This window comes from Aethalodelphis obliquidens, unplaced genomic scaffold (assembly GCF_003676395.1).
Source record: "Aethalodelphis obliquidens isolate GAN/ISIS:26980383/991018 unplaced genomic scaffold, ASM367639v1 scaffold63, whole genome shotgun sequence".
Classification (NCBI taxonomy): domain Eukaryota; kingdom Metazoa; phylum Chordata; class Mammalia; order Artiodactyla; family Delphinidae; genus Aethalodelphis; species Aethalodelphis obliquidens.
Window position 1 is genome coordinate 11,236,028 of NW_020838007.1, and position 13,994 is coordinate 11,250,021.

The following is a 13,994-nucleotide window of genomic DNA, read 5'->3' on the forward strand; positions in this document are numbered from 1 at the left end:
AAAAAAAAAAAAAAAAAAAAAAAAAATTACCTTTGATGTAAATGGATTAAATGCTCCAACCAAAAGTCATAGATTGGCTGAATGGATATAAAAACAAGACCTGTATATATGCTGTCTTCAAGAGACCCACTTCAGACCTAGGGACACAGACAAACTGAAAGTGAGAGGATGGAAAAAGATATTCCATGCAAATGGAAATCAAAAGAAAGCTGGAGTAGCAATTCTCATATCAGAAAAAATAGACTTTAAAATAAAGACTATTACAAGACACAAAAAAGGACACTACATAATGATCAAGGGATCAATCCAAGAAGAAGATACAACAATTGTAAATATCTGTGCACCCCACATAGGAGCACCTCAATACATAAGGCAAATAGTAACAGCCATAGAAGGTGAAATCGACAGTAACACAATCATAGTAGGGGACTTTAACACTCCACTTTCACCAATGGACAGATCATCCAAAATGAAAGTAAATAAGGAAACACAAGCTTCAAATGCCACATTAAACAAGATGAACTTAATTGATATTCACAGGACATTCCATCCAAAAACAACAGAATACACATTCTTCTCAAGTGCTCATGGAACATTCTCTAGGATACATCATATCTTGCTTCACAAATCAAGCCTTGAAATTTAAGAAAATTGAAATTGTATCAAGTATCTTTTCTGACCACAACACTATGAGACGAGATATCAATTATAGGAAAAAATCTGTAAGAAATACAAACACAGGGAGGCTAAACAACACACTACTTAAAACCGAGAGATCACTGAAGAAATCAAAGAGGAAATCAAAAAAAACCTACAAACAAATGACAATGAAAACATGATGACCCAAAACCTATGGGATGCAGAAAAGGCAGTTCTAAGAGGGAAGTTTATAGCAATACAATCCGACCTAAAGAAACAAGAAACATCTCAAATAAACAACCTAACCTTTAAACGTAAACCAATTAGAGAAAGAAGAACAAAATACCCTCAAAATTAGCCGAAGGAAAGAAATGATAAAGATCAGATCAGAAATAAATGAAAAAGAAATGAAGAAAATGATAGCAAAGATCAATAAAACTAAAAGCTTTTTCTTTGAGAAGATAAAAAAAATTGATAAACCATTAGCCAGACTTATCAAGAAAAAAGGGAGAAGACTCAAATCAATAGAATTAGAGATGAAAAAGGAGAAGTATCAACTGACACTGCAGAAATACAAAGGATCATGAGAGATTACTACAAGCAACTATATGCCAATAAAATGGACAACCACGAAGAAATGGACACATTATTAGAAATGCACAACCTTCCAAGATTGAACCAGGAAGAAACAGAAAATATGAACAGACAAATCACAAGCACTGAAATTGAAACTGTGATTAAAAATCTCCCAACAAACAAAAGCCCAGGAACAGATGGCTTCACGAGCGAATTTTATCAAACATTTAGAGAACAGCTAACACCTATCTTTCTCAAACTCTTCCAAAATATAGCAGAGGGAGGAAAACTCCCAAACTCATTCTACAAGACCACCATCACTCTGATACCAAAACCAGACAAAGATGTCACAAAGAAAGAAAACTACAGGCCAATAGCACTGATGAACACAGATGCAAAAATCCTCAACAAAATACTAGCAAACAGAATCCAACAGCACATTAAAAGGATCATACACCATGATCAAGTGGGGTTTATTCCAGGAATGCAAGGATTCTTCAATATACGCAAATCTATCAATGTGATAAACCATATTAACAAATTGAAGGAGAAAAACCATATGATCATCTCAATAGATGCAGAAAAAGCTTTTAACAAAATTCAACACCCATTTATGATAAAAACCCTGCAGAAAGTAGGCATAGAGGGAACTTTCCTCAACATAATAAAGGCCATATATGACAAGCCCACAGCAAACATCATCCTCAATGGTGAAAAACTGAAAGCATTTCCACTAAGATCAGGAACAAGACAAGGTTGCCCACTCTCACCACTCTTATTCAACATAGTTTTGGAAGTTTTAGCCACAGCAATCAGAGAAGAAAAGGAAATAAAAGGAATCCAAATCGGAAAAGAAGAAGTAAAACTGTCACTGTTTGCAGATGACATGATCCTATACATAGAGAACCCTAAAGATGCTACCAGAAAACTACTAGAGCTAATCAATGAATTTGGTAAAGTGGCAGGATACAAAATTAATGCACAGAAATCTCTGGCATTCCTATATACTAATGATGAAAAATCTGAAAGTGAAATCAAGAAAACACTCCCATTTACCATTGCAACAAAAAGAATAAAATATCTAGGAATAAACCTACCTAAGGAGACAAAAGACCTGTATGCAGAAAATTATAAGACACTGATGAAAGAAATTAAAGATGATACAAATAGATGGAGAGATATACCATGTTCTTGGATTGGAAGAATCAACATTGTGAAAATGACTCTACTACCCAAAGCAATCTATAGATTCAATGCAATCCCTATCAAACTTCCATTGGCATTTTTCACAGAACTAGAACAAAAAATTTTGCAATTTGTATGGAAACACAAAAGACCCCGAATAGCCAAAGCAATCTTGAGAACGAAAGAAGGAACTGGAGGAATCAGGCTCCCTGACTTCAGACTATACTACAAAGCTATAGTTATCAAGATGGTATGGTACTGGCACAAAAACAGAAAGATAGATCAATGGAACAGGATAGAAAGCCCAGAGATAAACCCATGCACATATGGACAGCTTATCTTTGATAAAGGTGGCAGTAATGTACAGTGGAGAAAGGACAGCCTCTTGAATAAGTGGTGCTGGGAAAACTGGACAGGTACATGTAAAAGTATGAGATTAGATCACTCCCTAACACCATACACAAAAATAAGCTCAAAATGGATTAAAGACCTAAATGTAAGGCCAGAAACTATCAAACTCTTAGAGGAAAACATAGGCAGAACACTCTATGACATAAATCACAGCAAGATCCTTTCTGACCCACCTCCTGGAGTAATGGAAATAAAAACAAAAATAAACAAATGGGACCTAATGAAACTTCAAAGCTTTTGCACAGCAAAGGAAACCATAAACAAGACCAAAAGACAACCCTCAGAATGGGAGAAAATATTTGCAAATGAAGCAACCGACAAAGGATTAATCTCCAAAATTTACAAGCAGCTCATGCAGCTCAATAACAAGAAAACAAACAACCCATTCCAAAAATGGGCAGAAGACCTAAATAGACATTTCTCCAAAGAAGATATACAGACTGCCAACAAACACATGAAAGAATGCTCAACATCATTAATCATTAGAGAAATGCAAATCAAAACTACAATAAGATATCATCTCACACCAGTCAGAATGGCCATCATCAAAAAATCTAGAAACAATAAATGCTGGAGAGGGTGTGGAGAAAAGGGAACACTCTTGCACTGCTGGTGGGAATGTGAATTGGTTCAGCCACTATGGAGAACAGTATGGAGGTTCCTTAAAAAACTACAAATAGAACTACCATATAACCCAGGAATCCCACTACTGGGCATATACCCTGAGAAAACCAAAATTCAAAGAGTCATGTACCAAAATGTTCATTGCAGCTCTATTTACAATAGCCCGGAGATGGAAACAACCTAAGTGCCCATCATCGGATGAATGGATAAAGAAGATGTGGCACATATATACAATGGAATATTACTCAGCCATAAAAAGAAATGAAATTGAGCTATTTGTAATGAGGTGGATAGACCTAGAGTCTGTCATACAGAGTGAAGTAAGTCAGAAAGAAAAAGACAAATACCGTATGCTAACACATATATATGGAATTTAAGGGAAAAAATGTCATGAAGAACCTAGGGGTAAAGCAGGAATAAAGACGCAGACCTCCTAGAGAACGGACTTGAGGTTATGGGGAGGGGGAAGGGTGAGCTGTGACAGGGCGAGAGAGAGTCATGGGCATATACACACTAACAAACATAGTAAGGTAGATAGCTAGTGGGAAGCAGCCGCATGGCACAGGGATATTGGCTCAGTGCTTTGTGACAGCCTGGAGGGGTGGGATAGGGAGGGTGGGAGGGAGGGAGACGCAAGAGGGAAGACATATGGGAACATATGTTCATGTATGACTGATTCACTTTGTTATAAAGCAGAAACTAACACACCATTGTAAAGCAATTATACCCCAATAAAGATGTAAAAAAAAAAAAAAAGTCAAATTGATATTGAAGAAAGCAGAGATGTGAATTGATTCCATTATTTTAGACACTTGTGTTAGAATTTTACTGTTTGTGGGATTTATTTGACTAATGTAAGAGAATTAAACTGAGACAGTTTGTCATAATATTGAGTCATTATGCTTTCTCTGTGTTTGCATATTATATTTTAATTGTAAAAATATTAAAATATAGTTGAATTTATTGGTTATATTTACATTTAGTAAATAGTCACATATTAAAATATAAAATTTGGGATGTTGCTTAAAAAAAAAAAAGGAACATACACTATGATCAAGTGGGGTTTATGTGAGGAATGCAAGGATTCTTCAATATACGCAAATCAATCAACATGATACACCATATTAAGAAATTGAAGGAGAAAAACTATATGATCATCTCAATAGATGCAGAGAAAGCTTTCAACAAAATTCAACACTCATTTATGATAAAAACCCTCCAGAAAGTAGGCATAGAGGGAACTTTCCTCAACATCATAAAGGCCATATATGACAAACCCACAGCCAACATTGTCCTCAATGGTGAAAAACAGAAACCATTTCCACTAAGATTAGGAACAAGACAAGGTTGCCCACTCTCACCACTATTATTCAACATAGTTTTGGAAATTTTAGCCAAAGCAATCAGAGAAGAAAAAGAAATAAAAAGAATCCAAATTGGAAAAGAAGAAGTAAAGCTGTCACTGTTTGTAGATGACATGATATTACACATACAGAATCCTAAAGATGCTACCAGAAAACTACTAGAGCTAATCAATGAATTTGGTAAAATAGCAAGATACAAAATTAATGCACAGAAATCTCTTGCATTCCTATACACTAATGAAGAAAAATGTGAAAGTGAAATTAAGAAAACTCTCCCATTTACCATTGAAACCAAAAGAATAAAATATCTAGGAATAAACCTACCTAAGGAGACAAAAGACCTGTATGCAGAAAATTATAAGACACTGATGAAAGAAATTAAAGATGATATAAATAGATGGAGAGATATACCATGTTCTTGGATTGGAAGAATCAATACTGTGAAAATGACTATACTACCCAAAGCAATCTACAGATTCAATGCAATCTCTATCAAACTGCCACTGGCATTTTTCACAGAACTAGAACAAAAAGTTTCACAATTTGTATGGAAACACAAAAGATCCTGAATAGCCACAGCAATCTTTTTTTTTTTTTTTTTTTTTTTTGTGCGGTATGCAGGCCTCTCACTGTTGTGGCCTCTCCCGTTGTGGAGCACAGACTCCAGACGCGCAGGCTCAGTGGCCATGGCTCACAGGCCTAGCCGCTCTGCGGCATGTGGGATCTTCCCAGACTGGGGCACAAACCCGTGTCCCCTGCATCGGCAGACGGACTCTCAACCACTGCACCACCAGGGAAGCCCCAAAGCAATCTTGGGAAAGAAAAATGGAGCTGGAGGAATGAGACTCTGTGACTTCAGACTATACTACAAAGCTACAGTAATCAAGACAGTATGACACTGGCACAGAAACAGAAATATAGATCAATGGAACAGCATAGAAAACCCAGAGATATAAACCCACGTACATATGGTCACCTTATCTTTGATAAAGGAGGCAATAATGTACAGTGGAGAAAAAACAGCCTCTTGAATAAGTGGTGCTGGGAAAACTGGACAGCTACATGTAAAAGAATGAAATTAGAACACTCCCTAACACTATACACAAAAAAAACTCAGAATGGATTAAAGACCTAAATGTAAGGCCAGACACCATCAAATCCCTTGAGGAAAACATAGGCAGAACACTCTATGACATAAATCACAGCAAGATCCTTTTTGACCCACCTCCTAGAGAAATGGAAATAAAAACAAAAATAAACAAATGGGACCTAATAAAACTTAAAAGCTTTTGCACAGCAAAGGAAACCATAAACAAGACCAAAAGACAACCCTCAGAATGGGAGAAAATATTTGCAAATGAAGCAACCGACAAAGGATTAATCTCCAAAATTTACAAGCAGCTCATGCAGCTCAATAACAAGAAAACAAACAACCCAGTCCAAAAATGGGCAGAAGACCTAAATAGACATTAGGTCTCCAATAGACATTAGGTCTCCAATAGACATTAGGTCTCCATTAGACATCTCCACAGAAGATATACAGATTGCCAACAAACACATGAAAGGATGCTCAACATCATTAATAATTAGAGAAATGCAAATCAAAACTACAATGAGGTATCATCTCACACCGGTCAGAATGGCCATCATCAAAAAATCTACAAACAATAAATGCTGGAGAGAGTGTGGAGAACAGGGAACCCTCTTGCACTGTTGGTGGGAATGTAAATTTATACAGCCACTAAGAAGAACAGTATGGAGGTGTCTTAAAAAACTAAAAATAGTACTACCATATGACCCAGCAATCCCAGTACTAGGCATATACCCTGAGAAAACCATAATTCAAAAGAGTCATGTACCAAATACGTTCATTGCAGCTCTATTCATTGCAGCCAGGACATGGAAGAAACCTAAGTTTCCATCAGCAGATGAATGGATAAAGAAGATGTGGCATATATATACAATGGAATATTACTCAGCCATAAAAAGAATGAAACTGAGTTATTTGTAGTGAGGGGAATGGACATAGAGACTGTCATTCAGAGTGAAGTAAGTCAGAAAGAGAAAAACAAAAACTATATGCTAACACATATATATGGAATCTAAAAAAAAAAAAAATGTTCATGAAGATCCTAGGGGCAAGATGGGAATAAAGATGTCGACCTACCAGAGAATGGACTTGAGGATATGGGGAGGGGGAATGGTAAGCTGGGATAAAGTGATAGAGTGGCATGGACATATATACACTACTAACTATAAAATAGATAGCTAGTGGGAAGCAGCTGCATAGCACAGGGAGATCAGCTTGGTTCTATGTGACCACCTAGAGGGGTGGGATAGGGAGGGTTGGAGGGAGGGAGATGCAAGAGGGAAGAGATATGGGGACATATGTATATGTATAAGCGATTCTCTTTGTTATGAAGCTGAAACTAACACATCACTGTAAAGCAATTATACTCCAATAAAGATGTTAAAAAAAAGAAAAAAAGAAGAAGAATCTGGAGGCAAAACTCCAGGAGAGGTAGTGGGATAACATTGAGCCTGAGTTGAATGGAGTTAAGAGCTGAAAGTAATGCCCACCCCCCAATTATATCGACTGTAACAGATTGTGGCTACCCTTACAAGAGAAAATTCTTAAAAGAACAGATTTGTTCTGAGAAGTATGATCAGGTGATATTTGAAATGGATGGAGAACAGGGTGTGAAGCATGGTGGAGGCCATTCGACTTTATGGCCATCTTCACTGAAAGGGTCGTTTAGAAAACACTCGCATGTGAAAGCAACAAATACTCACATCTGCCTTAGTCTGGACTGTAAGTAGAAAAGGTTTCCATTGAGAATTTCTAAATTTAAGATACCTCACCTGATTTTGGACTTCACATTCAAGTTAACCATTTGGACTAGGTGTGTGCCAAGAAAAGAATATAGAAAGTTCTCCTACAAGAATATGTTCCCTGGAGCACCTGCCAAATTGTGTTCTGCTAGAGAATTTTTTTACAGGAACACGCCTGTAAAAAACGTCTATTAATGCCTCCTACCAGGAGAAGGGTAGTGAAGTGATACCCCCAAAATCTGTTCTTTCTTAAAAGCAAAGAGAAATTGTCAAAATCAATCTTTTCAGAATACTAGAAATGAAGCAAAGGCTTGCAACAAGCTATGAGTCAAGAAAAATCACTGAATCTCAGTAAGAACAGCAAGATTTATGGCATTTCAACATATTTTGTTTCCTTCCTCCTTTCCTCAGTTCCTCAGTAGCTGTACAACCAACAGGCTTGTGAGCATGGTAGCTGTAAAATCAGCAATCTAGAAGGCACTAAAGGGGCCAGAACAGGTGTGGAGCTCCACCAAAAGGCTCATCCCAGAGAACTGTCACTATTTAACCTGTCTGACAATTGTCTATAAATATCTTCATGCAAAGGGCTTATTTTTATTTGGACTGACTCAGACTTTTATCATTGGGAAAATCCCCACTCCTAGGTTATTTAGCAAAAATATCAACCACAATTATATAAAATTATAGCTTCCTGCATTGGTGATAACCAGTTGGGGAAAACAGGAAGCTGGTCAAAAAAGCCTTAAAAGTTAAATCTGGGAATGATATGCCCATAGAGGACTTTGAAAAGCTCTGACATTCCTGAGAGTTGAGAATTCCACACGGAAGTGCAGGGTTGTTTGCATGCCCTGGAAAAGCTTGAGAAGGCCCTCATGTCTCATCTCTGACATTGAGGTGTTTTGCAAGAATGAGGTGAAAGTTCAGAAAGAGAAAGGGTGGGAGACATTGGATCAAAGCATTTAAGGACAGGGAGATCAGCTCGGTGATTTGTGACCACCTAGAGGGGTTGGATAGGGAGGGTGGGAGGGAGATGCAGGAGGGAGGAGATATGGGGATATATGTATATGTATAGATTCACTATGTTATAAAGCAGAAATTAACACACCATTGTAAAGCAATTATTCTTCAATGAAGTTCTTAAAAAATAAATAAAATAAGGATAAAAAAAGCATTTAAGGAAAGGTCTGCTGACCACTAAGTTAATCAAGTAAAGACCTCAGCAACTGCAGATTTCAAAGAATATACTTTACAGAATTAATTCAGGAAAGTCACTAAACAAACCACAGCGATGGAAACTACAACAAACAACAACATCAGAACCTGCCATATTATATTACTTAAAATGTCCAGTTTTTAACAGGGCTTTATGAGGCATGAAAGAAACATGAAAGTATGTTCTACACACAGAGGAAAAAAGCAGTCATTAGAAACGGTACCTGAAAAATCTCGCAAGTTTGACCCATTGGGAAAAAAATTTAAAGCAGTCATTATAAATGTGTTCAACTAAATAAAGAAAAATATATCTAAAACATTAAAGAAAAGCATAAGAACAGTGCTCAACCAAATAAGAATATCAATAGAGGGAAGTTATTAAAAAGAACCAAATAGAAAATCTCAACTTGAAAAGTAAAATATTTGTGGTAAAAAATTCACCAGAGGGACTTAATAGTGAATTTGAGCTGGTAAAACAAAAAATCAGAAAACTTGAAGATAAGTCAATAGAAACCATCAAGTCTGAGGAACAAAAAGAAGAAAAATGAATAGAGCCTTAGAGACCTGTGCAATATGTGCATAAAGGGAGTCCCAGAGGAAAAGAAAGAGAAAGGGACAAAAAATTTATTTGAAGAAATAATGGTCAAAACTTCCTAAATGTAATAAAAAAGAAGCTCCATAAATTCCAAGTAGAATAAACTCAGAGATACACAATTAGACAAGTTAAAGTCTAACTATCAAAACCAAGACGAAGAAACTTGAAAGCAGAAAAAGGAAAAAAAGACTGGTATAAGGAATACCCAGAAAAACTATCTTTCAAAAATTAGGAAGATGTTATAACATTACCGCCCCCCTTGCTCTCACCTCTCCTCCAAAAAAGCAGAGAATTTTTTACTAGCATGCCTTCCCTACGAGAAATTCAAACGGGAGTTCATTAGTCTCATACGAAAGAACAATAGAGAGTAGCTCAAATTCACGTAAAGAAATAAAGATCACTGGTAAAAGAACCTACATAGGTAGGGACTTCCCTGGCGGTCCAGCGGTTAAGACTCCGCACTACCAATGCAGGGGCCCTGGGTTCAATCCCTGGTCAGGGAACTATATCCCACATGCCGCAACAAAGATCCCGCACGCAGCAACGAAGGTGCCATGTGCCGCAACTAAGACCCAGCACAGCCAAATAAATAAATAAATATTTTTTTAAAAAAGAACCTACAAGGCTTCCCTGGTGGTGCAGTGGTTGAGAGTCCGTCTGCCGAGACAGGGGACATGGGTTCGTGCCCCGGTCCGGGAAGATCCCACATGTCGCGGAGCGGCTGGGCCCGTGAGCCATGGCCGCTGAGCCTGCGCGTCCAGAGCCTGTGCTCCGCAACGGGAGAGGCCACAACAGTAAGTGGTCCGCGTACCGCAAAAAAAAAAAAAGAAAAAAGAACCTACATAGGAAGATGTAAAAAACAACACAAAAATTTTTGTAACACTTTCTTCTCCTTTAAAAACAAAATGGCATGAAGCAATTAATATAAAACTGTGTTGATGGGCTTGTAATGGACAAATTTGTAATTTCTATGACAGTAATATTACAAAGGAGGAGAAGGAAATGGAGCTATATTAGAAGAAAGATTTTGTGTACCACTGAAATGAAAGTGTTATTAATCCAATCTGGACTTCTCAAAATTAAGATCTTAATTTTAATCTGCAGAGCAGCCACTAAAAAAATATCTAAAAATATAAGAGAAACCAAAAAGGGGATATAGGAGCAGAAACCACATAAGACATAAAAAAACTGAAATGTCAGAGGCAAGTGCTACATTATCAGTAAGTACTTTAAACATAAATAGAAGAAACATTCCAATCAAAAGGCAGAAATTGTCAGACTGGATTATATAACAAGACCCAACTATATGCTTTCTATGAAGATTAAAAGGTACAATAGATTTAATGTAATGGGATACAAAAAGATATATAATGCAAACAGCAAACACAAGAAATCTGGGGTGACTATACCAATATCAAGCAAAATAGACTTTTAAAAAGTTATGAGATTAAGAGGGACATTGAATCATGTATGATGATAAAGGGTCAGTCCATCAGGAAGATATAACAACAACAAAAGTACCTTGACCCTGTTCTTGCACCATATTCAAAAAATTAACAGATGTATCACAGACTTAGATATAATCCCTAAAGCTGGAAATTATCTAGAAGAAAACATTCTAACAATGGTAAGGCAGCTTGTTAAGTAGTATACAAAAAACTCAGCCACACAAAATATGATACACTGGATATTATCAAAATTAAGACAATTCTGCTTCTCAAAAGACACTTTAAAAATAAAGACAAGCCGGGCTTCCCTGGTGGTGCAGTGGTTGAGAGTCCGCCTGCTGATGCAGGGGACACGGGTTCGTGCCCCGGTCCGGGAGGATCCCGTGTGCCGTGGAGCGGCTGGGTCCGTGGGCCATGGCCGCTGGGCCTGCGCGTCCGGAGCCTGTGCTCCGCGGCGGAAGAGGCCCGCGTACCGTAAGTAAGTAAAGTAAGTGAGTGAGTGAGTGAGTGAGTGAGTGAGTGAGTGAGTGAGTGAGTGAGTAAGTAAGTAAGTAAGTAAGTAAGTAAGTAAGTAAATAAATAAATAAATAAATAAATAAATAAATAAATAAATAAATAAAATAAAGACAAGCCACAAAGAGAAAATATTTGCAAAACACATATCTGTGAAAGGACTTGAATTCATAATATAAACATAGTTAATAAGTTTGATAACAATCAGTAGTTTTTAGTCTGATTTCTTCATTTTACTATTTTTCACCTAAACTGTCTTCATTTGCATATTTAAACTGCCTCAGATGTAAGGTAAATAAGGAAATTATTCAGATATTATAAAAGTCAAGATACTAACCCAATTTTCTCTCACATGCAGAAAAATAACCCACCTGACTACAGTGATTGGTACTTTGTCAAAACAATGCTTTCCAAAAAATCAAAATATTTCCTTAAAAATTTTAGAACTAAGTTTGTAGAAAGGATTTATGGCCTATATGTATCAGTATATAATAAATACCTATTTTTTTCATTTTATATAAAGGAAGTTAAGAAAAGTGTTTGAAAATTATTATAACTGGAACATTGTACTTATATTGCAAAACATTATAAAACAATTATATTAATTTTTTAAAAATTATATGAGTGAGACAGTGAGGTCAGAGAAAATATAATGCACTTAGAAGTAACGAAACACTAGATTCTTGTAGGCATTATATGGATTCTCTGATATTCAAAAGAGAATAGGAAGATCAACAATTTAAAATGTTGACTGCACTCTATAGGCAATAATCCCATGAAAAGGGATTTAGATCCTTGTCAAAATAGAGCAAAATAATTGTTCTTTATATAAATTCCTGGATCATCCAAGAAGGGTGATTAAAATAACATCTATTTAAAAGCACTCCTGAAGAGGTAATGTATCTGTGGCTATTCTTGTCAATAATTAAAGAAAGAAAATATCTTGCTTTGATATTATATAACAACACATTTTCTTAAGGATAATTTAACTGATAACTAAAATGTTATTGAAGTCCATGGCAGGTAGTGATTCTATAACTCCAATTCAAGCAGAATTTAGAAGTTTCTCTAGAATTTATTAACATAATCAAAGTAAATCAATATTTAGCCATGGACTCACTGTTTACTAATTTTTTGTTACTCTGATAGAGTAGCACATATGACCTTGAATTAGAGAATCACAGAATTATATATCTAACATGTCCCTAGAAAGCAGGTGATCCAAATCCTTTCCTTTACAGACAAGAACATTGAAGTCTGCAGAGGTGTTAAGATGTCCCTTTGGTCCAAATAAATAAGTAGACGGACTGGAAAGAAAGGGTGTGTTTATTGTTTCCTAGGCTATAGTGAACATTTTTGATGTTCCACCAGGTTCTTCCAGAACTATTGTGGATAGAAATGTATCACCCTAAAAGATATATTCCAATCCTAAACTCAGGTACCCATGTATATGGCTTTATTTGGAAATAGGGTCTTTGCAGATGTAACAAAGTTAAGATGAGGTCATACTGGATTAGGGTGGACCCTAATTCAATAACTTGTGTCCTTAGAAGAAGAGAGAAATTGGGCACACACAAAGAAAATGTTAAGAAACACATGGAGAATGCCACACAAAGACGGAAGCAGAGATTGGAGGGATACATCTACAAACCAAGGAATGAGAATGACTGCTGGCAACAACCAGAAGCCAGGACAGAAGCAAGGTACAGATTCTCCCTCAAAGCTTCCACAAGACACCAACCCTGTTAGACTTCAAGCCAGCAGAACGTTGAGAGAATACATTTTTCCTGTTTAAGTCGTCCCATTGTGGGAATTTGTTACCACAGCCCTAGGAAACAAATACACCCTCCAATTTCTCTATCTTTTCTGTGCATTCCTTCCTGGCTTGGGGATACTTTTGCTTCCAAAAGCCTGCATATGGAACTTTTGTCAGGTAGATTGCCTTTAGGCTACCGGCGCCACTTTTCCTGCAGATACAGTGAGCTTGACATAGACATTTATGAGTTTCTTTAAATGTATAGGGTTGTAGCAAACATCCCTAAACTAGAGAATGAACAAACAAGCTTTGGTGCATTCATAAGATGGAATAAAATAAAAAGGAACAAATTATGGTACATGCAGCATCATGGTTGAATCTCAAATGAAATATGCCAAGTGTGAGAAGCCAAACTTAAAGGTTACACACTTTATGATTCCATTTATATATTTACATAGGAAAAGTAAACAGATCAGTAACTGCCAGGGCTTAAAAGTAGTGGGAGATTTTAACTACAAAGTGGTAGCTTGTCAGGAAATTTTGGGGGGTGGGTGATATATTTTTCTATATTGACGGTAGTGTTTGCTGCAATACTCTATGCACCATGGTTAATTTAGTTTCCCACCTTGATGTCAACAGTCTTACACTTGAAACGAAAGCCATGACACATGCTAATTACACATAGTTCTTGCAAATCTAATTCATATTTTAAATTATTACTTTATTGACTTTTTTGTAATTTAAAGAATACTAAATATTTTTTTATTAAACATGTTTAAACACAAAGTTAAGAGTTCTCTTGGTTGCTTAAATACTGACATAATTTTATAGTCAGGCAT